At 40.0% G+C, this 23,480-nt stretch overlaps 1 long non-coding RNA gene across 1 annotated transcript in view; it reads right to left on the reverse strand.

Moving 5' to 3' along the window:
- Positions 1–10,115: 10,115 nt before the first annotated feature.
- LOC142100005 (uncharacterized) overlaps positions 10,116–23,480 on the reverse strand; it is a 110,404-nt gene continuing 97,039 nt past the window's right edge. Inside the window, exon 3 of the long non-coding RNA XR_012678650.1 lies at positions 10,116–10,227. This is a non-coding gene — a long non-coding RNA (uncharacterized LOC142100005). The remainder of the gene's footprint in view (positions 10,228–23,480) is intronic.

Consider the following 23,480-nt stretch of genomic DNA (forward strand, 5'->3'; position numbering starts at 1 on the left):
AATTTTTTTTTTAATTCTGACCCCTTTTCCACCAGATATTTCTCAAGTGTGATATTGGACCCCCTCTCTATCTTCCCCTCCTGCCCAACCCTACGCCTCTGATTTTTGCTATAGTGAGGGCACTACGTGGTAAGACAGCATACAATACAGGTGCGCTTAATATATATATATATATATATATATATATATATATATATATATATATATATATATAGTGCAGAAGGTAAATTGTTTGGGAGAAAGAATAATTCTCCTACGTTTTTGACATGACAGAAAAATTTCTCCCCTTCCCAAATCTTTTGGCATGAGCTGTCTGAGCTAAGTTGTAAAAGCAGAGATTGTATCACTCCAGAAAGTCTAGTCCAGGTGATTACCTGAGCCTGCGGGAGGCTGATTTATGCCAAGTCCTCACAGCTGTTTGCTGTCCGTGTTTGGAGCCAGCTCAGGAGATCCCAGCAATGAGCTGGTGGTAATGCTAGTTAACCCCTTCATGAAGGGAGGTAGTCTGCACCATAATGACTGGAACGATTTTTACGTTATTCATTCTGTGTTGGATTTGCCAGGAATAACTATTTTTTTTATTTCTTATTTTTTTCAAAACAGAGAGGTCTTTTATTTGGTAGCCTATTGGGTTAAATATTTTTCATTATTTCATGGCCATCAAATAGGGAAAAATGGGCATAATTACCAAAGAATTTAAAAATTACACACTTGCTGAGCTCTTTTTTTTTTATATATACCTTTACACAATTATTGCAGCCCTAGAACAACATATAGATAGATAGATAGATAGATATGTATTTTGGCAATGGGAGTGGTTTTCCACAGGCCTCTCACAGTGGAATTGGCTATGGTGCTAACTGTCTGCAGGTAAAAGGCTGCACACCAAGTTATATACAGGTGTAGCACTGTGCTTAAGTTCAGTAATGTACAGGTCAGAGACATGTCATAAAGTAAATGTAAAAAGTGATTTACTTGCATGCTTTAACGTGTTTGTGTCCACAGCTAGCAGCAGAGCTGATAGGGGTGGCTGTGCTGATTAGGCATTACAGGACACCTGAGGAGACTTCCTTTAAAGACAAGGTGGGAGTGTCGCCTGTCAGTCATCCAAGCCTGTGGGAGGAGACCTGTGTATTTAACCTGGAGTTGTGCTCTTGTTAGAGGTGACTGACACTGAACTAGTTGGCCAGTCAGTAGGGAGCTGGTCTATGTTCAGTTAGCTGTAGGGTCACCAGGAGGTGCAAGCAAAAGGGAAGGCTTGCTGGTGTCATCCTGACAGAAGAAGTGTTATTTATTGTGATGCAAACAATAAATATATTTGATTTAAAACAGGAAGTTTTGTATTGCTGATATCTGCTGGGTGTTCTTGTAACGGAAGGTGACAAAAATGCCACGAGATGGGTGTGTTTTGCTACTATATATATATATATATATATATATATATATATATGAGTAATGATATGATGTCTGTTTTGAAGTAACCTAGGCTATCAATTTTATTTTATACATGAATTTCTTGATGTTTACAGAAAGTTTAATAGTAATAGTATTATTAAGACTCGTGGGGGGGGGGGGTGGTTACGAAATGACGACAATTAAAATTTTGCCATTCAGAATGTTGACACCATTCTGACGACAATAACACAACAGAACTGAACTGGAGGAAACTTAAAGTTAGGGGGATGTAGGATATACTCCATGTCCAAATGGGGCACTCAATGCCCTTTTGCGGAATCAAATTTTTAATGAAGAAACATGCCCTGCCCTATACTAGTTCTGGAAAGGACAGTGATTTCAACATTAAAGAAAAATAAATAAAATATATACATATTGAATATAGGCCCTGGAGGACGGTATATACACTGGAAGGGGCTTGTCTCTACTGATGCGAGAAGTCATAACAGATGCAGAATATGTAGAAGGTCATCCAGGGTGTTCGTAAAATAATACACCTGTCTCTAGGGCTAATGTAAGGGAAACACTACAAATAAATAAATAAATATAAATGTTCTTGTCACTCTCCAGTGCCATTGCTCACACAGAAACAGGGGTAGCAGTGTTCTTGTCACTCTCCATTCTCCAGTGACATTGCTCAGTACCATTGCTCACACAGAAACAGGGGTAGCAGTGTTGTTGTCACTCTCCAGTCTCCAGTGTCATTGCTCAGTGCCATTTCTCACACAGAAACAGGGGTAGCAGTGTTCTTGTCACTCTCTAGTCTCCAGTGACATTGCTCAGTACCATTGCTCAAACAGAAACAGGGGTAGCAGTGTTGTTGTCACTCTCCAGTCTCCAGTGTCATGGCTCAGTGCCATTGCTCACACAGAAACAGGGATAGCAGTGTTCTTGTCACTCTCTAGTCTCCAGTGATCCAAAACCAAAACAAGCAAGGGTGGTTTTGCCAAAACCAAAGCCAAAACCAAAACACAAAGTTAATACAGATCCAAAACCAAAACCAAAACCAAAACATGGGGGTCAGTGAACATCCCTAATCTGTATATAGAGTGAGTAGCTCCATATTAATTATGGAGCAATTTCCATGGGTACACCAGGATAGGGGGCCAAAATTACACTTCCTTGTAGTGAATTCTGATTTTGTGAGGTCCTAAAAGCTTCTATCAGCCCTGTCGCATTCTAAGAGGACAAGGGAACCCTTTTTTTAAGTAACCTAAACATATAAAAAGTGCAAGTCCGGTTGCAAGTCCTCCCTTGTGCTTTGCAAAGAAGTTGAGGCCCACCAATGTGAGCCCAGGGCATCAGGGTTGAGGCCCACCAATGTGAGCCCAGGGTATCAGGGTTGAGGCCCACCAATGTGAGCCCAGGGCATCAGGGTTGGGGTCCACCAATGTGAGCCCAGGGCATCAGGGTTGGGGTCCACCAATGTGAGCCCAGGGCATCAGGGTTGGGGTCCACCAATGTGAGCCCAGGGCATCAGGGTTGGGGTCCACCAATGTGAGCCCAGGGCATCAGGGTTGAAGTCCACCAATGTGAGCCCAGGGCATCAGGGTTGAAGTCCACCAATTATGTTTTCAAGTATCAAGCTGTAGAATCATATCTTGTCTGTCCAGTTAATTCAGTTGTATCAGTCTGAATTCTGGTAAAATAGGCAACACAAATTAGAATTACCATAGAAGAGGTTGGGATTTTCTTGAGAATTCTGGAACCTACTCAATTTGGAATCCCCTCATACATGTCAGAAGATCCACTCTGGCTTGTGACCCAGAGATGGATCCGCCGGTAACTTCAAGCATAAATCAACTCTGAGTTGTATAACAACATTTTGACCTTTGCATTTATATGTTCATTGAGGGAAGCCCAGTGGCACAGTAGTTAGCAATGTTGCCTCACAGCGCTGGTGTCATGAGTTCAATTCCGACCATGGCCCTATCTGTGACTTTGTATGGTCTCCCTGTTTTTATGTGGTTTTCCTCCAGGTGCTCTGATTTCCTTCCACAATTCAAAAACATACTGGTAGCTTAATTGGCTTTGGCTAACATTGACCTTTGTGGGTGTTTGTCTGGTAGAAAATTTAGGCTGTAAGCTCCACTTTGACAGGGACTGATGTGAATAATTAAGTATTCTTTGTAAAGTGTTGTGTATTATCTTAGCACTTTACAAATAAAGGTTATTAATAATAATAATATTGGAAAAAAATGTCTGTTAAGCCATTTCTAACTCAAGAAGCTTGCAATCTAGGCATTGGTTGAGAAAACAGAAAGGACTTGTAACATGTTGCAGTTTATCACATTTGGATCAGCCTGTTTTACAACTACATAATCTTAAACGAATTCCAGTAAATGGGATCCAGTAATTGTTTTCTAACATATTCTAATTTGTGCATTTATAATAAAACATTTTTATCAAATCCAAGTACTCTAAGTGCAAGGTACTTACAGATACTCTAACACTTCAACAGGGCAAGTGCTGCAATAAAGGGTTTTTAATTTGAAACTGAAATGTATTCTACCCAGTAGGTCACAGAAAGAGGCCTGCTGTTACCACCAATTATTATAAACATTTTGACTTACATAGACTGTTACATAAAAGAATTTCAATAAGGATTTTAATATATTGACCATGGAAGTTGATGTATCGCAGTTTAAATGCTGCATAATTATTGTTTCACAGAAAATGGTCAATGACATCTCATTAAAACAGGCAAAAGACAGCTCGAAACATCTAAGAGGTGATTAAGTCTTTGTTCATTCTATCAGGTCTATGTCGAAATCGCAGCAAAATTCAGATTGGTGTCTCTTTTTTTTAAATGGACTGACTGCAGGGCACTGACAGCTCATTCAGTGTGTGCAGATTAAGGTTGAAAGAACGACTAACGTCACGATAGAAGATGCTTGTACGCACTGACTGATGGAAGGTTTAGCTTGACTGATCACACATTATTTCTTATGGAAATCAGAATGTAAAGAAGAGAAGTTGTTGGGCAACTACTGAAAGAAATCATATTTATTGGTTAATTAACTGTGGTTCTGGCTTGTGTGCAATATTCTCAATAATTACATCAAAATATATTGGTTCTCATATTCAAGGTACAATAGTGTCCATAATGAGTTTTACCGTTATCACATTTTATGATCGCTAAAATGGAGAAAAGATTGACAAGTTTAATCATCAAACAAAATATGATGCACATATGTAATTAGTTTTCAAGGCAGGAAAAAACTCTTAAGGAGAAAGCATCACTTAATAAACATTTGGTTTATTTTACATTATGGTGGTTCTTGTGAATATATTTTTTTGTTTTAGGATATATCACTTAGTGCATATGGAAACAGAAAATTCCATGTTTGTGGACTTTGGTTAAATTTTGCAATTCATATTTTTTTCTGTAAAGATCTGTTATATACAGTCTATATATTAGTATTATCTTTACCTATAAAATACAAACATATCACTCAATGATGTACATTGAGGGGACCGTGATACACACAAATAACAAACAATGTTATGAAATAGAAGGTAAAGACCCTGCCCAAATGAGCTTGCAATCTAAGAGGTCAGGGACTAATGGAATAGCAATTGTAGCTGTTGGTGGAGATTCTTGTACTAATTCATGACTCCAGGCAGTTGGTTGATACAGGTAAAGTGCTAGTTCCTGGCTCCAGACTGTTGGTAGCCACCAGTGGAAGATATCCAGCTGGCTGTTCAATGGAAGGGCTGTTCACTGGAGGGGCTGTCACTGGAAGGGCTGTTCACTGGAGGGGCTGTTCACTGGAGGGGCTGTTCACTGGAGGGGCTGTCACTGAAAGGGCTGTTCACTGGAAGGGCTGTTCACTGGAGGGGCTGTTCACTGGAGGGGCTGTCACTGGAAGGGCTGTTCACTGGAAGGGATGTTCACTGGAGGGGCTGTTCACTGGAAGGGATGTTCACTGGAAGTGGTGTTCACTGGAGGGACTGTTCACTGGAGGAGCTGTTCACTGGAAGGACTGGTCACTGGAAGAGCTGTTCACTGGAAGAGCTGTTCACTGGAAGGGATGTTCACTGGAAGGGATGTTCACTGGAAGGGCTGTTCACTGGAAGCAGTGTTCACTTTAGGGACTGGTCACTGGAAGAGCTGTTCACTGGAGGGGCTGTTCACTGGAAGAGCTGTTCACTGGAAGGGCTGTTCACTGGAACAAGTGTTCACTTTAGGGACTGGTCACTGGAAGAGCTGTTCACTGGAGGGGCTGTTCACTGGAAGAGCTGTTCACTGGAAGGGCTGTTCACTGGAAGCAGTGTTCACTTTAGGGACTGGTCACTGGAAGAGCTGTTCACTGGAGGGGCTGTTCACTGGAAGAGCTGTTCACTGGAAGGGCTGTTCACTGGAAGCAGTGTTCACTTTAGGGACTGGTCACTGGAAGAGCTGTTCACTGGAGGGGCTGTTCACTGGAAGAGCTGTTCACTGGAAGGGCTGTTCACTGGAAGCAGTGTTCACTTTAGGGACTGGTCACTGGAAGAGCTCTTCAGTGGAGGGGCTTTTCACTTGAAGGGCTGTTCACTGGAAGAGCTGTTTACTGAAAGGGCTGTTCACTGGAATGGTTATTCACAGAGGGATGTTCACTGGAGGGACTGTTCACAGAGGGTCTATGCAGTGGGTGCTGCAAAAGAGATATCTGTGCAATGAGGCTCATGGGTGACTCTGTACCATGTGACTTGGTCACATGGTCTCTCTGCAAAGCAGCCAGCAATATTAGGGGTTTCTGTGAACAGGGGAGCCAAGAATGAGGGGGATCATAGGCTTACCTGGGGGGCCTGGCCTGTGCTGTAGTACGAGGAGCCACCAGACCAGTGTAGCTACACTATGGAAGGGTTGGCGGCTTCGACCCAGCAATCATGGAGTCTCTGTGTAGTTAAGGCTGAGACTGAATTATAGACTAATAGAGAGATGCAGATAGATTATGGGCTCAGATTAAGAGGCCTCTAGCTAGGCCCCTATTTAATTGTTTATGTGATTAAATTACCCATGATCTTAAAAGTATTTTCCTCACTCCATGTACATGTTTTTACATTTGTTTTATAAATGTCCTTTATAGACATTTTTCCTTTAAATGTTTGTTTTATTACAGTCTATCTAATCAGTATATTGCACTATATCACGTACAATCTACATATTCTTCCTATTCAATAAAATATAATACATCTAAATACCCGACATGGAAATACATTTGAACCTTTGTAACAATTTACCCTTATGTAAATATAAACCTGACTGAGAATTGAATTCCAAGACATGGTTACGAGTTTATTGCCTTGGAGACAAACGTTGTTCTATATATCAATGTTCTCCAATACAGAGCTCCATTTTTTTTGCCAGAGTGTTAATTCCTTGCTAATTTACATGTAATTAACCAATTAATGATGCATTGCCTAGCAGCATGCTAGGATTCCTTTAAACTTTGCCTGTCAGCGACATTCAAAGCCCAGTGTTAGACCTCCTATTCCTGTACGGTTTATGCTGTAAAACTGATGACTGAATACCATAGGGGCAAATTAGTTATTTTTGCATTCAGGAAACATAAAATCTGATACTTCAATTCTACATTATTTCAGTTTTTGTTTATATTTTGTGATCCCATGAAACTATTATTGTGCTGTTGAACCTGTTTGGGTAAGCACATGGCTATCATCATTAAAATGGGCTAAATTTTAGGTGTGCAAAACTTTGCTCAGAGAAGGAAATGTGAGAGGTGTATTTTTTTATTTTGCTATATTTTAGACATGAGCTAAAATCATGGTAACATTTCAGTGCATCAATTTTTACTCTTTATTGCAGGAGTGTGAAGTTCCGGTGATACAACATTACAGTTTGCTTCTCCGTTCCACAGAATGCAATTCCATCCTGGATTTGTAAATTCAAATTTTGCTGAACTTATTGTCTTTGGGCCTGAGTCATTAAGGAAAGGAAAGCAGAAAACACGAGTAAATTTGCACCTTGGCAAAACCATGTTACATTGGAGGGGGAGGTAAATTTTAAAATGTGGGGACAGATTTATAGTTGGGGTAGGGAACACCCTAAATCTACTTTAAATTTCAGTGTAAAAATAAAGCTATAAAGTATTTGTGTGCTACATGAACAAACAGCCAGTATGTTCCTGATGTGCAAAATAAGAAACTAATTTGCACCTCTTGCATTGTAACATGGTTTGTCCAGGAGCAAATTTACTCCTTTTTTTTTCTTTGCTCTCCTTAATGATCCAGGCCCTTTGAATAGTGTCGGAACAACAATGGTCTCTTCATTCTGTTCTTTGGTGTGGTTTACATAGGGCTGGGAATTTCCACCGTGTACAAATTTTGACATCAACAAGTGGAATGAGACGAATATTTCACAGAACAGTTTTGATCCATGAACTTCCAGAGCTCAGATTGTACATTTATGGAGTGTTTCCGGTTCGTCAGGCAGCAGAAGAGTATCAGAGATCAGGCATCAGTTTATACTTTCAGCCATACTGGGCCTGATTCATTAAGGCACGCAAAACAAACCGGGCAGCACGGTGGCTAAGTGGTTAGCACTTCTTCCTTACAGCACTGGGATCATGAGTTCAATTCCTGACCATGGCCTTATCTGTGAGGAGTTTGTATGTTCTCCCCGTGTTTGTGTGGGTTTCCTCCAGGTGTTCCCACACTTCAAAAATATAATAGTAGGTTAATTGGCTGCCAACAAATTGACCTTAGTGTCTGTGTGTGTGTGTGTGTGTATGTTAGGGGATTTAGACTGTAAGCCCCAATGAGGCAGGGACTGATGTGAGTGAGTTCTCTGTACAGCGCTGCGGAATTAGTGGTGCTATATAAATTGATGGTGATGATTGTACGCTTTTTAAAAATGCTAGAAAATCGGGCATACTCACAGCAGTATTCAACAAAGACCAGATGAGAAGATATGTATATATATATATAAAATCCCAATAGACTGCACAGAAACAAAAATTCAAGTAATGCCACCTGCTAATGATATAGTTATTAAAGACAGAACATTTAAAAAATAAATATTTATCATGATGTTATTGATGTCTACTGTACATAAAATGCATTTTTACAGATGCTCCTGATTCCAAACACATGTACTAGCATGCACACACAGCATAGCAATTGGCACTTATATCCGACTTGTAGCTGGTGCAAGTGATGCGACAGGAAAACACGTACCTTTGAGATGCTCAAAGTTTGAATCGGACACTACTGCAAGCAGTCAAGCCTGGCGCGCTCTTACTGTAAATTGACTACGTGCATACGCCTCTCCCACCTTCCCAGTTAAACCCTTGAAATCGCAGGCTGTGCTAAGGGTCCTTTTGCACTTGAAGATTAATTGGATGTTGCTGCGATCTCTAGCGTTCAGTCCGGTGCTGGGCATGAGCAGAGAAATTTTACGCAAAATGCGGCATGTATCGGCATTTGCGTTCCTTAATGAATCAGGCCCAAATATGTTTACACCAGACAGCTTTATACAGGAAAGAAAAAACTTGTATACACACAAATTCAGGCAATGAAATGTATAAGTGTAACACATAATAAAGACATTCCTAAGGTCATGATTTATTTAATATATAACTGATGCATTTTACAAGATTGATCAACGATCAATCATATTTGCCTTCTCTCCTGGACTTCCCGGGGAGAGGCAGTGCTTAAAGACTGGCTTTGTACCACTAAGCCCTATCGCACAATGCCACTAATCATGACAGGAGATGGGTCTATGGTGACGCCCCTCCCACTCTAACCAGCTGACCTCCCCTTTGGGATACCTCCGAAGAGATAGCGAAAGTAGGCAAGTATGAGATAATTGCTGATTGGCTGCTGTGGCATACATTATTATTATTATCATTGTAGACTTGTAAGGCCCCGCAGTGCTCCACAGTGCAGTACAGTACGGAAAACAGGACATACATAAAACAGGGACATACAAGGCAGACGAAACAAATGCGATACGAAAACAAAGGCTATGAAGGACCCTCCTCATTAGAGAGCTTACATTCTAAGTGGGAGAGGGCACAGCTGAAACGAGGAGCGAGAGTGGTTCAGAGATACATGTCCTCTTCAACTACATTTTGTATCAATCACACCGCCAGTATGGCTAAAACAGAGATAGCTATAATAATGACTGATTATTAAAAGTGACATGAAGCTTAGGAAATGCAATATCAGCATTGATTCACACAAATGTAAGCATATTATCCTAAACATATTTTTTTTTCTTTTAAAAAAGTACAGTAGCGGAATATGACATTTCTTGGATGTTTATATTCCAGGAACTGTATTCCATGATCTATTTTCATATTCACTTCTGAGAATCTCCATTTTAGTTTCACCCATTGGCATCAATTTCTGGAGAAAGATTAATCTGTTTTCCTTACAGTAGCACTTACAGCTTAAATTGGTCAACGTGAGCTTAAGAAATGTCTGTGTTAGAACGGTGTGTTTTGAATAATCATACAGTCAGCCAGAAAATTCATTTTTCAATTTGATCATCTTACAGTTTGAGCCCGGATAGACCTAACATTTTGAATCGAGAGTGTGTAATAATACAACTTTACTCAAAGTTACTGAATTTTTCTTCTCAATAGGTTCGCGGATTCAAGCTCATAAGGTAATTCCTAAGCTGAAATTGTTGTCTGTCCTATCTTTTCCATACTTGTCGTGTTAGATGAAGTAATCATATTTGCCGGCGGTAATAGTGTTTTTGTACTTCAAGTGGATAGGTGTATAATGTTCTCTTTTTGCTCTCCCATAAGACACTTTCTGAAACACAGAATAGGAGGACTTTACATTAAGAATATAAAGTGTAGGAAATAGTGTCATCATTTTCTTGTAACAAAGGCATCTGCTTGTGAGTAATTTAATAAAGGTTGAGATTTAAAGACTGGAACACGAGTGTGTGTGAACATGGTGCACATACATGAGAGTTTCTTACTAGCTTTACAGGAACATCTGCTGTAGGTTTAGAAACAAACTTTTAAAACAGATGGACATGAAGAAAAACTTGTAATTAACAAATCTATATGTTGATTAAGCCAGCATGTGGCTAATGGTTATGAGTATCTGTCTCCCTTTTTTCCGGTATGGTAAGAATTTTTTTCTTAACCCTGTCCACTAGGCATCCAACAGGACATGTTTTCCAGATCTCCTCATAGACTGCTTGACTCATTAAGGAACATTAAATGAATGTAAATTGTGTTTTGTTTTGCTTTTAAATGCACAAAAATCTGCGGTTGAGGTAGGTAGGAATACTTTAGTGTATGGTACATAACGGAAAAGTTCAGGAGTTTATTTCCTGTAAGTCGAATATTTGTTTGGGAATTTCCGTGGTGCAGTTGGTTGCGAATGTGTTTGTTCCGTGTCTTTGTATATCGATAAGGACAAATGCAGTAAAAAAAAGTTAGCTTACTTTTGAGCGGAGTATGTAGTTCTGATATTTAGGCTATAGGTTTCTTTTGTCTTGCGGTGGTCTTTTTAGTCTGTGTAGGAGGTTAAGCAAGGTCGGTACAAGGTTTCCAGGCGCTCTAGGCAAAGCTTCTGCCTGCCGCCCCCCCCCCCCAATTCCCACTTCCTAGCCCCTCACATACTTGACATTTGTAAAGTAAAAATTGTAACTCTTACCTCGTCCAGGCTGGCTGGTAAGGCTGCAGACGACAAGTCCAGATGCACTGATGTCCAGATGCCCTGATGTCCAGGTGTACTGATGTCCAGATGTACTGATGACCCCCTGCCAAACAGCTTTTTTCTCACATGCCCGCTTGCCCATAAGATTTTAATAAATAACAAGCTTAATGCCACCTCTCACCCCATTTTCTCCAGCCCCCTCACAGTTTCTCCATCCTCCTCTCGCCACGTTTTCTCTGTATTAATGTCATCTTTTCTCCGTGCCCACTTCTCCTCTTTTCATCTTCTCCGCTTATTGCTTCTTTCTGCATTCTGATTTTCCTTTCTTCCTGGCACAGGCAGGACCCAGTGCCAGAGGGATGCCGGAAGGCGATGCTGCCTTGTGGGAGCCACACCTTTCTTTACAGGTAAGGTCAGCACTGGGGAAATAGTGGGGAGGCGATATTAGCGATCGCACCACCTGCACCGCCATGGCTGCCTAACTAAAAATGTCTCATTCAGAGACATTGTTAGTATGGGTATCCGGCCATAGAGCCCCCCTGCCCAGACCCCAGCCCTGAGGGTAGGGAGAGAGACGGACAGAAAGTGTGGCTAAAATAAAGAATAAGAAGTAAAATAAAAGAAAGAAAGGAAACCTATAAAAGATAAATTATAATAAATAGATGGAAGGGGTTGTAGCTCTTCAGTGGTGGTTTATAGCTAGTTTGGAAAAGGGATAAAAGAAACAAAAGAAACCCATACCAGAAAACTACCACCCAGTCTACACATCAGAATGACATACTCCACTCAAAGGTAAGCTAACAACTTTTTATTCCTATTATCACTTATTACTACCTGATTGGATTACTATCCAAAGTTATTGACCATAAAAAAAAAAGTTTTTAATTAAATACATTTATTAGGATGTTATTAATGTCTACCATACATAAAATGCATTTTAACAGTTGCTGCTGCTTGCAAATTCGTCCTCCATCATCACTATCACTCGGCACTTACACCTACTGTTGTGATACTGTGGAGGGTGCCTGTAGGGAGAACCACCACACCTCCGGAAACCTTCTCCTCACACTCTAGATACCTACCTGATCTTGAGGGATGACTATGGGAAGGTGCCTGCCCTTCTTTCCCGGGACTCAGGCTCCAACCTCACTGTACCACTGTCTCCGTCCTTTGGTGGAAGAAAGGGAGGAGGTGTCCGAGGCAGGGAGTAGGGACACTTCACTCTAACCCGATTGCTGCCACTTCATTTTGTGGTCTGGCAGTGGGACTATGAATATTCACCGCAAACTGGGTGAGGGCCCCTAAGAAGAGATCCAGATCCTCTTAATTGCCGTCTACAGCTCTGTCAGTTGAACTCCTACCAACAGGGGCGACACAATACACAAACACCCCTCAGCGCTATCTGGTCTCTAAAGTGTGCCTCCCACACTAGCGTTATCTACAACTAGAACAAAGCAGCGTCTATAACGCTACTACAACTGGGTGTGGTGCACTACCCTAGCTAACACCCAATAGTTCAATGACACAACCGACAAAATGCAAACGGTGTAAAGGAAACCAATAACCTACCTTTAATAAGGGCATGATTCCTGGATTCTGAAAGGGAAGATACCCTACTTTAGGTGCTAAACCCACCTGTTAGAACTCAGTACAATTACTATCAACACTCCACAGAACACACTGCTCAAATTAGAACCGCTGGACTATCCGCCGGAAGTCAAAAGTAGGCACCTTGGACTGGATCCACCGACCTTAGTTGCTGGAGCTCAAAAAAAAGATGGATTGTGCTGCATGTGCACTGTGTACTGGGAACTCTGTCACCAGCCCTCCAAGTGCGGTGAACACCTCCGAGGCCACGGACTTAACTTCGGCCTAGGGGAGGATTGGCAGAGGAATCTAACTACTTAACCAAGGAACAGTTTAGTGAAGAAGGATACCTCTATCTACTCTGTCTAATAGTGCTCACCCATTAAAAGCCCATAAGGGAAACACACCCTATGCTAGTCTACTAGGCTATGAAGTGAAGTACAATACTTGGAGTAACCACCAAACAAATGAACAGCTTCCTTCTCCTCGAGGGAACAGATCCGGACGCGGTCTAACTACTTGGTTACCCCCTGTTAGTCCAACTAACTTACTGGAATAATGTGCAAACCATATCTTACTGAACACAGAGGCCTAAAAGCCGGACCTAATGTGCCCCCATAACCTAAAGTATGTGCCCAGTACAAGCCTAGTGCCCGGAGGTTTCACAGTGTCTTGTGCCAGGGAGAGAAAAAGAAAGGAAACCAGTGTAGTGCAGGCCTGTAAGAGGTGTTGTCCACAAAGGCTTTACCAGGCTTCAGCCGCCTCTGGGGATGCCCTTTGTTTCCCTGTGGTTGTCAATCCCACTGCCGCTGTTCTCAATGCTCGGCTGCTGCTTACTTCTCTTCTTCATTGGTCTTCTTGGGCAGGGGCACTCTAAACCCTTTGCAAAGGCTTCCTGCCGCTGCTGCATTCTTTTCTTACATCACTCCGGTGGTGCCTCGACATCCTTCTCTCATGCGCACCGCCGACAAACAGTAGATTGGCGCCGGTCGCGGTGCCTTATATAGCTGTCTGCGCACCAACATCATGCTTTGACAGCCATGATTGATTTACCGTGGCGCTAAAGATTCAAAGGGCCTGAGGTGAGCCCAGATTGGCTCACCTTCCCGGCGCTGATTGGCAGACAGTGGGAAGTGAGCCCTGACTGGCTCACTTGCCATCCGGCGCCTAGACCTGCAATAGAAGAAGAGAAAAACTTACCGCCGCGGGATCCTAGGACAGGTGAGTCTTCTTTGTTTCAGGTTTTCGGGCTCTTCACAGTTACCGGGAACCGCATTTCCACAATAGGACAGAAAATCACGTACCTTGGAGATGCCCAAAGCTTGAATCGGACGCTGTTGCATGCGTTTGAACTTAGCCTTATGCAACTTGAAACACTCCAGATGTAGTGGAACTACAAATTCCAGAAGGGCATGCTGGGACCTGTAGTTCCCACCACAATCGTAAAGTGACAGATTGCCTAACTGCCTTACATAAGTTCATCCTACTGTAAACATACAAAGCTGTGCTGCAATATCTAAGTTATTATTTTGTATCTGGGTTATTATTTGTACAAAAACTGCTAGTGGCAAGCTTCAGGGAACATGATCCTTCTGACCCAGATGTCAGGCCTCAGTGGTCGTCATAATTTCAGTGGGCACAGTAGACCTAAATAACAACTTTTAATTTCCCAGCTAGAAAAATGTTTGCTCCCGAAGACCGGATGTTGCAGAACCTCTTGCGCTCTAGATAAGTGAACGAGGAGATATTGGGAACTGTCAAGAACGGAGTTTCTATAATACTTCTTATAAACAACTTGAGTTTTAGAGGCGCTCTTAGTTTGTAAGTATCAGATAGTGTGCACTATACGACTACATGGACCTGTGATTGAAGGTCAATTTCTGTACAGCTATAGACAGATTAGTAAAATAATAAAATTAAAGATGAAGGGCTAGATTTACTAAGATGCGGGTTTGAAAAAGTGGGGATGTTGCCTATAGCAACCAATCAGATTCTAGCTGTCATTTTGTAGAAAGTACTAAATAAATGAAAGCTAGAGTCTGATTGGTTGCTATAGGCAACATCCCTACTTCTTCAAACCCGCAGCTTAGTAAATGTAGCCCGAAATCTTTTATTACCCATTAGTAACCTGTCTAAAACTATGGACAAAATAAACCCACCGATGCATCTAAACTTTCCCTATGATTCACTCAAACCCCAACGGATTCTATAACTTATTCTCCGGATGAACTCAAATTAACAGATGTTGAAGTCTACAGTAACTGCCTTTCCTATACAGTAACTGTTTTATGCTATTTGGCATCAGAATGAAGTATGGGTGGATTTTATTGGACTGAGCAAAATTCGGTGTTCCGTTTTTTTTTATTTCAAAATGATATCCCCAGTTCATGTAAGGCTGCCTGGATGCCTCAGTCTGTGGTTTAATTTGATCAGTTATTTTAAGAAAATAAATACACCAGCCTTTTTCCTTTAATTAATATCACACTTAAATAAACAGTTTTCAAACCCTGCTCTGCAACAAGTTGTGCAGCAAATGTTCTAAATCATTAATCATCAGGTTCAGAACCTATTGCACAAGAGACGAATATACCAAGTAAATCAAACAAGTATTAGTGATAAATAAAAGTCAAATAATTGTTTTACAGTTTGATGTAGGAAACTTTAACATTTTGTAAACATTTAGTTTAGCAGCCAGAAAAGATAATTAAGCATCTTGTTTGTCTTAAAATGTTTTTCTCCCCAATTGTATCTAATTTCTAGTGGTAGTATATTGCATTTTATTTTTATATGTTTTCATGAACGCTGTGACCTGCTGAGATGTTCCTATTTACTGAAGCTGCATAGAATGGAAATAACAGACATAGGATTCATCTGACGACTCTACTTTATACTCTGATTTTGGGGTATGTTGTTTTTTTTATGTTTAGTTGCTTAGCAACCAACTGTAACTATTGGGATTATCAGAGTCAGGATACATTTCTCTTACATTTCCTCTAATTTGCTAAATAAAAGCAGAATACAAAGCAGGAAAACGAAGGACATTTTTCATGTTCAAAAGTAGATTTTCATAACCCCGAATTTTATAACTTCTCAGACAGCTTAGATATGAAACCAACAACCTTAAAATTTGGGCAAAATAAAGACATCATGAAAAGTGCCAGGATGAGTACATAGGGCCTGATTGATTAAGGAAAGTAAGGCAAAAAAATGAGTGTTTTCTCCTGGACAAAACCATGTTACAATGCAAGGGGTGCAAATTAGTTTATTATTTTGCACATAAGCAAATCACTGGGTGTTTTTTCATGTAGCACACAAATACTTGATAGCTTTATGTTTACTCTGAAACTTAAAGTTGATCTAGGACATGTCCTTCCCCATCTTTTAATCTGTCCCCACATTATAAATTTACCTCCCCCTCCAAGGAAACATGGTTTTGCCAAGGTGCAAAGTTACTAATTTTTTTGCTTTTTTTTTTTTATCGTTTTGTTGCATTACTCCATGTAATAACTACTCTATTTGATGTCTCCAACCATTGTTGTCAATCTTTAATGTTATTTTCAGAAATTAATGCTGTTATGCACTGACATACATATAGGCATATAATAAGTGGTATTGCACTGTTGTCTAGACATGTATAGTAAGATCAGACACCGAGAATTACATCCGGCATATAGAGTACAAGATCTGGTACTGTGCAGCTGTCCACATACAAAGAATAAGACAAAATACTGAGAATTGCAACCAGCATATGGAATACATTAAGTTGCACTTTGCAATTGCCCATATGCATAAAAAATAACGCAATTTGAGATTTGCATACAAAAAGAAAGGCATACATTCAGGTCACCATTAAAATACATGGACATTGTCAAGGAGAAGAACGTCTTGATCTTTTTCTTAATATTAATGCACCATACAGAACATATTCGGGATGCCTAGTATAATGTCACAATATTATAATTATAATTGTCTACTTTCTAAATATCAGGATGAACAATACATTTCAGAAAAGAGACACCTATCTGTAATAACAGATCAGCAGACATTTTACACAAGAGTTACAAGCTATAGCAAACAAATCACTGATGCTGGCACTCCAGTGAACATTAGATACCTAGGAGAAGAAACTCCACCGTGTCCTCTGAAGCCAGGTCTACAGCAGTACTATGTTTCACATTGATGCCCACAGGAAAAACTGAATTTTTTTCTCATAGGGATCAATAATAGCAATTTTCTTCCACAGACCGGAAAAAAGAAATAGGACACAAGACGGGTGGATTAAAACCATGAACTGCTGGACTCAATGCAAATGCCCTTACTGTCCATTCATCAAAACAGCCCTGTTGGAATCAAATACTTTGCAACTTTTCTCTTAAACATTTTCAACATGAACAGCTTAGATAGCTATCAGGGCCTGGGGCAATGGGATATCTATGTAAAGCAGTGTAGTGATTGTGTGAGTCAACAATTTAGTGTTGCGGCTGATTTCAGTAAGCAAGGATGCAATGAGTGAGATTAGATTAATTAAACAGATAAATCCTCTGCCTGGATAACAAAAAAAAATAAATATTGAACACTTTGAGCGTCATTAAATTGAAAGTATAAATGGTCACCAGATGTTTTAATGCCAAAGACGCTCTTATGTAATTGGCAGATTTACAGCTTTAGAAAGTTATTAATGAATAGGCCACACTTAATGTGAAGTCATTTTAAGCCACTTACGTAGCATTTATAGCAAGATTTATTGTTCACTCGTGTATTCTATTTTTAAACCAACAGTCCATATTTAATTATAAATACATAAAAAAATGCATGTAGCAGGAAGATATGCTGTATGTTAGTTTTGGAAGAAAAATAAAGGAATATTTGATATTTAAAGTGTATCTGTCACCTACACGCAGTAGAGGCACTCTACAAATAGAGCTCTGAAAAAAACTTATGTTGGGGCGCCCTATGCGGTTAATACAGGGTTGGTGATTTCGGTTCAGGTACCCCACCTGTGGGATGCACTGGACACACCCTGCTGTCAGCTGTATTATACAGAACTCATTTCACAACATTCCACAAATCCTATTTGTTACTATTTCATAACTCCGCCCCTTCCTCCACTGCAGATGGAGATAGCCTGGGTAACTGCGTAAAAAATGCAGTAAGTCATACCTAGATTTCCTTCAGTGCCTACTATTGCTGTATTCATAGTGATGTCACCGGTTTGTAGTGAATGGATAGGCTGTATTCTTAGTGATGTCACTAGGTTCTAGTGAATGGATAGGCTGTGTTCTTAGTGATGTCACTGGTTCCTATTGAATGGATAGGCTGCATTCTCAGTGATGTCACTGGTTTCTATTGAATGGAAAGGCTGTATTCTCAGTGAAGTTACTGGTTCCTAGTGAATGGATAGGCTGCATTCTCAGTGATGTCACTGGTTACTATTGAATGGATAGGCTGTATTCTCAGTGATGTCACTGGTTCCTAGTGAATGGATTGGCTGTTTTCTCAGTGATGTCACTGGTTCCTTGTGAATGGATAGGCTGCATTCTTAGTGATGTCACTGGCTCCTAGTGAATGCATAGGCTGTGTTCTTAGAGATGTCACTGGTTCCGAGTGAATGGATAGGCTGTTTTCTCAGTGATGTCACTGGTTCCTAGTGAATGGATAGGCTGTTTTCTCAGTGAAGTTACTGGTTCCTAGTGAATGGATAGGCTGCATTCTCAGTGATGTCACTGGTTACTATTGAATGGATAGGCTGTATTCTCAGTGATGTCACTGGTTCCTAGTGAATGGATTGGCTGTTTTCTCAGTGATGTCACTGGTTCCTTGTGAATGGATAGGCTGCATTCTTAGTGATGTCACTGGCTCCTAGTGAATGCATAGGCTGCGTTCTTAGAGATGTCACTGGTTCCGAGTGAATGGATAGGCTGTTTTCTCAGTGATGTCACTGGTTCCTAGTGAATGGATAGGCTGTTTTCTCAGTGATGTCACTGGTTCCTAGTGAATGGATAGGCTGCATTCTCAGTGATGTCTCTGGTTACTATTGGATTTATAAGTTGCTTTCTTAGAGATATCACTTCATCCTTTTGGATTGATAGTTCTCATTCTCAATAATGTCATTGGTTCCTAATGAAAAAAAAAGTCATATTGAATTGATAGGCTAAAATAGTTTGAATATAAGGTCAGGTCAAAGTTTAATTAAATTACCCTGGGCTCCATGCAAGATGTGAGCAGGTGTAAGTGCCAACCACACATATCCTTCTCTTACCCCATTCAAGATTATTTATACAACATATTTTAAGTCAGCCAAGTTTAAAACGTCCTCTTGGTAGTAACACTACAGAACTGCGTGGATCTACATTAATAGGTTCCTAACCTTTGAGAAATATACCGTACCTCTAGTTTAACTTTCACCACTTACAGTAATAATATAAAGGGGTAATATACTTGCCTATCACTAATGCAAGAAGTTCTTTTGAACAAAATGTCTTCTACAGAAGAGGTCTTTTGTCCTGTCCCCAAAGCTGGTTACTTCTACAGTGTCAGCAGGCTGCACATCACATCTATGGCTATTTAGTTATGGAACCACAAATTTAGATGTCTACATGAACTTTCCTAAATGAGAGTATTACCTACTAGTTAGCCCAGACAGGGATACCTTGGTCCTGCATCTTCACAAATCTATGCACAACTGAAACACACTGTTGATCCTCTGAACTACTAGAGGAAGGACACATCAGATCAAAATTACACTGTACGAAAGAAGCCTCATCTGGAAAACCATTGCTGTCTATACAGAAGGTCTGAACTAAAGGCAAAGACTTCACATTCCAAAACCGAGATAATGGTGATCCTGAAACCCTATAACATTTGGTCAGTGAATAGGATACTCCTTAATATTACATGTGAGCAATCTGTATACCATTGGAGGTGAAAAATTATTTTGAGGAGATAGGATGCAAATTCCTGAAGAAAGCACCAAAAATCCCTTCCTTTCAATTTGATTTATTGAAGTGAATGTAACCCTTTGGTACGTCCATTTACACCATCATAACTTCTGGCGAAAGATATATGGAAGCATCTATACTTTCACCATATCGGACATCTCTTTCCAAGTACCAAATGTAACAGTCTGTATTTTTACATCAAACCCTCTGTATGGATCTTTCAGGCTTTGGGTTATTTTGCACACTGCTAATATCAGAATGCTTTGTATTATTAATTAGTATTTGTACAGTACAAGCAATCTAGATTTTCCATAATATCTAATGAAACAATTAGTACAATAAGTTGTGGTACACACTCAATTAAAACGTAGTCTTTCATTAACTGGAAACAACATCATGTTATGAAAAAAAATAATTGGGGTTTTGTGCTATGAGATTCAGACAATTGTGACCTGAATTCTAGGTCGCAGACTGTTTTTGCTGCATTATTGCTGCTTATTATATTTTTTAGAATACTACAAACTGAAAAGTGTGTATAGTATCTCATTAAATGTGCAAGTTTGCAAGCCTGGTTATTAAATACTGTAGATGTTTTGTATGGTTCTGTTGGTACTTCTTAAGAGGAAGTAAGCAGTAGCCGTTATAGCCATGATATATATATAAAACTGCATACGCTGCAGAAAAAGCATTGTTGTGGGAAAACAAAATATTATATGTATATATTGTAACCAGGTTAGGGGAACAGGTGCCATCTCCTGGGGTAGATGGTAGTGTACAGCAGCAAAGAAGTCACACAAGTCCAAGGTTTTGGTACAACAGTCCTCAGCTAGTTTTATTAAGCAGAAAAAAGTCAACAAAAACACTTCAAAATAAACACCTTGCCTGTCCTGCTCTAAATAAACATATGTTGTTCCTGACTGTCAAACTAAACAAAAGTATTAGAAGTTCCAGCACATATAATTTACTCACAGCAGATGTCAGGCTATCTCCTATAGAGACTCTGCAGTCCCTTTCCCCAGTCATAGAGCAGAGACTGATCCCACTGACATCCTTTTTTAGACACACCCTACAGATCTAACCATTAATCAGTCCGCTGTCAGAACAGAAGAACAGAAAACCCGGACTGGGCTTTGTAAATGGAGCCCACCCTTTTTTCTCCATTCATACCCTAGGGACCCATACCAGTTTTTCCTAAAGCTGAACACCCCTCTGGGAAGTTTTTCTCAAACACCAACAATCTCCCTAGGGTTTAAAGAAAGGACAGAAAGCCTGGGACATGTATATCTGTTATTTGCCACTTTCCCAGTGCACATCTCATATATATATATATATATATATATATCATCATCATTTCTTCATATAGCGCCAACATATTCCGTGGCGCTTTACAATTGGGGACAGATGCAGTAAAGTAATAAACATACTGGGTAAAACAGATAAAGAGGTGAGAAGGCCCTGCTCACAAGCTTACAATCTATGGGACAATGGGAGTTTGATACATGAGGTTAAGTCTACATTTTGCATTTCAGTGCAGCCAGACTGCAAAGGTAAAAAGTGATTTGTAAGCTAAATGATCCCGTCACACAGCAATGTTGGTCAGGGGTTAGTTGTCTTGTGTAAATTGTGTAACGGGTGGTAATAGGGTAATCTAGTGAGGTTAAGAGGGTGGTTGAGGAATATTATAACCTTGTCTAAAGAGGTGGGTTTTCAGAGAACACTTGAAAGTTTATAGACCAGAGGAGAGTCTAATTGTACGAGGAATTCTATAGAGTGGGTACAGCCCAAAAAAAATCCTGGAACCGGAAATGGGAGGATGTAATGATACATATATATGTATATATATATATATATATATATATATATATATACATACATATACACGAGATCTATAGTTGCCAAACAGAGCTTCCTTGAGAACTCTGTGCTCCCTTAATTCATCCAGAAGTTGACGTCCTTCAAAACTTTTATCTTAATAGCTAAATGTAACAGGAATAATGAGCTCCATCTATTAATGCATTTGCACCTAGGCATTATGGGTCCTCTCTTGTGGTCATACTTGAGGCGCACCATTTAAGACCACCATGCTGGACATCAGTGTCACTCCAGCTTGTGGACCAATGATGTAGACCAAAGAGAATTTACAGACTGCAGTATCTGGTTCCTAAATAAAGTCACACATTTCTTAACATTGGCAGGAGACGATCATTTATTTGTCAATCATATATTTTACCCTGTTGGGCAGCAGAGAAGGACCTTATTGGGGATGTGACTTGAACTGGGGAAAAACTACTAAGAACCTCACCCAAAGAGTTTCAACACCGGCCTAACGGTGGAGGAACAAACAACAAGCGGTAGGTCTGAGCAAACCACTTGCGGTTTAATTGTCGTTCTAATGCACTTTTAAGAAAAGCAAATGAGACCCTAAATATTTCACTCCTCAAAAATGCCCTCTAAAAAAACCTTTTTCCGCAAAATACTCCAAAACCCTTCCTTTATATGATGTATTATAAATGTCCTAGACTTGAAGCTGAAATGTATAAAGTTTATATTTGCAGTTTGAAAGCTTGTTATTAAGATATTTTTTATTTCTTTGAATATCTGATTTATTTTACTACTGTAAAATTGTTTTATTTTTGTCTGTTCTTCTAGGCAGGGAGCAGCTTGATATGTTTCAAAACAACTATGTACTTAGATCCAACTGTATTTAATTAACATTTCTGCACAGGATTGCGGGTATCAAAGAGTAGATCTCCGTCTTGCCGAGTTCTATTTATACGAGCTGCAGTCCTAATGACTCACTGCTTGTTACTTGTTTCTGCTCGTACTGTAGATTCAGTGTGAATAATTACAGTATAACTATTAATGATGTGTACATGATGAACTGTGCTTTAAGCCTCACAGATGTATTCAGATGTACGAAAAAAGGTAAAAAATAACGGACCAACGCCTTCCTACCTTAATAAGGTATAGAGATGTCAGCAGCTACAGAAATGTACTGACAATCTGACTTTCTTTTATGTTCAAAGTGATGCCTGTACACTGTGGATGGGCACAGTGACTGAAATATGTCATATTCAATCAAACAGGTATGCATTTTATAAATTATTCCTTCCCCAAGTCCAAAGTATATATATATTTCCTTTTATTAAAAAGGAATATTTCATAACTTATAGTTTAGATAGCTGGTTGAAAATTCTAATAGTAAAGGACATCTGCAAATCTGCATCCAATGACTGTAGATATAGAGGGATCATGAACAACATGCAACATCTGCACAAATATACACATCTTCTGCAGCTGACATTCTGCGCTTGTATAGATGCTGGCAGTTGTATTATAATTGCCTAATATATTCAGTTGGTCTGAGGTGGTACTGTGGCTACATTTCCTCACCTGTCTCAAACTATCTCAGTACTCGACACCTCCGTTCTGCACAAGATCTACGTCTCTCTTCCACTCTCATCACATCCTCCCATTCCCGGTTACAGCACTTTTTTCAGGCTGCACCCACTTTGTGGAATTCCCTCCCAAGCACAGTAAGACTTTCCTCTAGTCTTCAAACCTTCAAGCGTTCACTGAAAACCCACCTCTTCAGACAAGGTTATGATATTCCTCAACCACCATCTTAATTTCCCTAGATTACCCTATTACCACCATCTACACTGCTAACGCAAGACAACAACCCTCTGACCAACACTGCAACACACACAGCCCACTCAATACTTTTACCTTTGCATTCTAGCTGATCCATTGTGAAATATGATGTGTTTCTAACTCCCATTGTCCTATAGATTGTAAGCTTGTGAGCAGGGTTCTCTTACCTCTCTGGATGTATTACCCAGTATTGTCTTATTAATGTTTGTTCCC

Source organism: Mixophyes fleayi, chromosome 8 (genome assembly GCF_038048845.1).
Source record: "Mixophyes fleayi isolate aMixFle1 chromosome 8, aMixFle1.hap1, whole genome shotgun sequence".
NCBI classification, from domain to species: Eukaryota; Metazoa; Chordata; class Amphibia; order Anura; family Limnodynastidae; genus Mixophyes; species Mixophyes fleayi.